Below are 4,551 nucleotides of genomic sequence, written 5' to 3' on the forward strand. Positions count from 1 at the left end.
AATATTTTTTTTAATTAATACTAAATTGAAAAACATGTGAGGATACATTTGCATGCAACGTTATTGTAGCACTAGTTGATGATTATAATATGAACAAGCAAATTAAAAAGGACAAAATTTAAGAAAAAGAAAAGCAAGTTGGGCAGAGGAGCCTGGAATAAAATGAGGCAAGTTTGAAAGGAAGAGAGTGACTTTCCTGTGTGATTGACATTCACATTTGATTGACTTGCTCACTTCATGCTGCTCCTTAATTGGAAGCAGCCATGGAAAAGACATCCTCCTTTGTCCTTATTCTTCCCTTCGCCCTATACCTTTAATGTGATTACCAAGGAACAAAAAATCAGATCGGGAACTAAACCAGTCGAAACAGTGGGTCAAGGGTCACTGGTCGGATCATGGTCGAACCGGGATCGGACCAGTCATATTAAAATAATAAAATTTAATTCTAGAACAAAATTCATAAGTAATAATCATTTAATGAAGGAAATATAAAAACCTATAAAAGTAGTTTAAATGTTTAATTATACAAAAACAATATTAACAAATACATACCTTCATCAGTATGAAAGAAAAATACAAAAGATGAAATCAAACCTAGAGGAGAAGATGATGAAGAGGATGGCGGCGGTTCACAGAAACTGAGAAAAGCTGAGGAATGGAGAGAAGCGGCGAAACAGCAGCACCAGGAGTAGATCCAAAAGGCCACAGAAAATGCTCAGAAGATGATGAACCGCCATAAACCATATTTTTCAAATCACCGTTCGTGCGGTTGCTTCCCCTACAACAATAATAGCCATCGTGCAAGAATTAAACCAGGATGGAGACTCAGGACTAGCATTGCGATGGCGAAGGCGAAGCAGGGTGCCACTTGGACTTCTATCAACTAGGTGGCACTTGCAATGTGATCAACTGAGCGACGAACGGAGCCACGGAGGAGGGAATGCCACTGTTAGTGAACAGAACAGCCGCACTATGAGGTGAAGCTATAGATTTTGGTTGGGTTCATGGCAAGAGTCTGGGACTGGGAGAAAGTGGAAGAAATCTCGGCTATTTTGGGGGGGGGGAGATGATTTCGATTTTCAGAAATGGGGGAGGAGGACTCAGGCATGAGACGGCGAGCTGAAGGAGAAAGAGGTTTTTTTTTTATTTAAAGCTATATGACGTCGTTTGTGGGGGCTGGGCAATCAAAAAATTAAACCGCTGAACCGCCCAACCGGTTATTACCCGGTTTAACACCAGTTTTCACCGACTGGATTGGTTCCCCACCGGTTCACATCAGGACCAGTTTTTTATCCAAACAGGACCGGACTGGCGACCGGTTCACCGGTTTTCCGGTTGAACCGGCCGGTCCGATCCGGTTTTTTTCTCCTTGGCTAATTACACAATAAATTTAGCACTCCAGGGAGGCAGAATGAAAAGTGCCTGATCTATAATAAAAATGTTTAAATTTATAATTATTTATATTAATATTTACAACTTATTTTTAAAAAAATTGTTAAACATATAACTATCATTAATTCATCCATTTGGAGCCTTGTTGTCAATGTCATCCACCAAACACTTTAAAAGTCATCTTAATATCATTCATCTACATATTGGGTGCACAATAATATGAAGACTTCATCTAATTATAATAGGTGACATTACTGTTAAGACAACTTGCTATTTAACATAATAAATCATATATTAATTATGAGTTAATAAGTTCTTATATTAAGGACCGGAGGTAGTATTAATTATGAGTTATGCTTGTCATCCTTGAACTTAAATGATGTTTAAGTTAGCTAATGTGAGCATTGTCGCCTTTTTTTTAACTTGATAGAACTTTCATCTTATTTTTATTATAATATTTTATCTTATTATAAAAAATACAATTTATCAATATTTTTATGTTATACATAATCAATAGTAAAAATATTTATTTAGCTTATGTTTGGCATTAATTGTTGAGACAGAACAACCTTATACTTTACTAATCACCAATTTACTTGTTGGCCCAAAAAAAGTCCTAATTTACTTATTACTTGCTTCTAATTAATGCAAAAGGATCAAAAGCGTGTGTTGTGAGTGATAAGAATCGTGGCTGGTTAAAACTCAACTGGGATGATGCAGGTGTGTATTAACGTTATATTGGCTTTCCAGGTTCTGGGTCTCCTTAAAAGAAGCAAATTCTAAAAGAAAGCGTCTTCATTTTCTTGAGGGAGGAATAGTAGTAGAAAGTAGAGAGACTCGCATCAGAGGACATAGAGTTATTGAGTGGGAGCACACTCATCCACCACCAAACCATGTCGCTTGGATATGCGGAGAAGCTTTCGTGCATAGAAGACGTGGGCAGCGTGGGGATGGCAGAATATTTCGAACCACCTCAAGTTTTACAAGAAAAAGTTGGTCACTTGTTTAGTTCTTCACTTGTTTAAATGTAGATTTGAAATTAAATATTAATGTTTGAATTAGTCATATGTAGGAATCGACGGGAGTATTCATGAGGAATTGCGTGATGCATTATCCAATGTATAGAAACATCTTCCCACAGTGGGCTCTCTGTGAATATTACAAGCATATTCCATGGCACAAGTAAAGTTGGCAACTTTCATTCTGCAAATTAACATGGTATTGGACGATTTAATTGGGGTGGATTTTAGTAATTATGTCTTGTTAAATTATGTATGATTTATGTACAATTGTTTTATTTTATTTATGAATTATTAATGCTTATTTTATCAATTGTTTTATTTTATTTATGAATTATTAATGCTTATTTTATCTTTTATATATTTCTTGTTATATTATTTTATGGTAATTATGATTGGGTTATCAAAAAAGAAAGATTAACACATGGACTAGTGGGGTGCGCCGGGCCCAAGCAGCAGTGCGCAACGAATGGGATACGGTTGAGGACCTTGGCAGCAAGCTACTGTAATGGGCCTCCCCCTCAAAAAATTAATTTAATATCATATGGACTGATGCCTCACGTATCAGATGTTTTTTTTTTTTTTTTTTATTGCCCAGAGTATCCTTCTATCCAAACAGTAAGACACTAATCTCGGAGTACTGTCAGGTGCCATAGCGGGAACCCCTCCTGACAGTGTTTTTTCCATACACACCACCTCAAAGATCGAACCTAAGACATGATGTTTAAGGTGCCCAACTCTCTTTCATTTGGACCAACACTTGTTGGTCGTATCAGATGTTAAACAGACAAGAACAGATACTGCCCTTAATTTTAGCCGAAAGGCTGGGAAAGGTATGCTTTGTAACGAGGCTTTCTTTTCACTCCCAATGTGGTGCTCCCACACTTCACTCATTTCCCATCTCTTTCTCTTTCTCTCTCTCTCTTTCTCTCTTCTTTGAATATGAAACTCTATACTATTCAATAGACAAAAACAAAACAATATTACCTCCGGTCCTAATTATGAGACCTCATTTATAAATGAGGTTTTATAAATAGGATTGGAGGTGATACATCAAAAGACCTAGCTACCTAACTGCCTCATCAACCCCCACCTCATATATAAAAGGTGGTTGCCATCTCTTTCTGTACTCTGCATCTCAAACCTCATTTCTAGCAAACACTTGAAAATGGAACCGTTTGGTGCAGAATAGTTTTTTTTTTTCTTTTTTTGAAGTAATGAGGAGTACAAATCCAATTTCAAGCTATGAATTTTTTTTGGTTGACGATATGATGTTGGCGTAGGAAGAAAATCTAAATGAAAATAGCATTCAGAATTATTAAGGAAACCTAAAACCTATCAACATAAAATATTATATGCATATGAAGTCGATCAAGTCATATTTACAAGTGAGATAAGTGATTCAACTTTATGCATGTGCATAAGGCTAATTTTCAGTAGTATCAAGTTTATTGATACGTATCAAAAACATATTGATGCCAATATTCCATTTGTACAATTTTTTAACATTCCAAAAGCACTTTGAAATTATATTTCCATTTCCTTTTCTAACTCGTAATTCTTTTTTTTTTATTCCTTTTATCCATAAAACAAATATTCAATTTGTTAACAAATTATACCTAAATCACTTGATTAACCAGTTAAGCAATTTTTTATGAATATCAGTAAAGCATAAAACAAATATTCAATTTGTTAGCAAATTATACCTAAATCACTTGATTAACCAGTTAAGCAATTTTTTATGAATATCAGTAAAGCAATTTAAAATCCAATTGAGCAATTAATTAAGCAAAAAATATCAATAACCCTTAGCACAAGATAATTAGCATTAAAGGGGACAAAAGGCAAAAATTCTAGCAACATTGAGTGGATTATATTACAACTTCACATAAAACACTTATTTATTTAATCAACTTATGTGTCCATTTCCAAGAAAGCCCTATGCAATACAAAAAAATCATTATATATATACATGACTCTGTTCCTATTTATAAGTCACTTTTACTCCAAGTCCGCAAACTAAAAAATACATTAAATTGATAGTTTTTCCACCTTTTGCCCTTATTAAAGGAATGGTATTAAAAATATGTTTTATATTTTCTCTCAACTATTTAAATCAATAGGGGTAAAATTGAAAAAA

General features: G+C 34.7%; 1 pseudogene; it reads right to left on the reverse strand.

The window, feature by feature from the left end:
- Nucleotides 1-3,135: 3,135 nt before the first annotated feature.
- Nucleotides 3,136-3,248, reverse strand: LOC114726874 (uncharacterized; annotated as a pseudogene).
- Nucleotides 3,249-4,551: the final 1,303 nt, after the last annotated feature.

The sequence above is a fragment of the Neltuma alba genome, unplaced genomic scaffold (genome assembly GCF_004799145.2).
Source record: "Neltuma alba isolate B1F8T4 unplaced genomic scaffold, ASM479914v2 tig00002420_pilon, whole genome shotgun sequence".
Lineage (NCBI taxonomy): Eukaryota > Viridiplantae > Streptophyta > Magnoliopsida > Fabales > Fabaceae > Neltuma > Neltuma alba.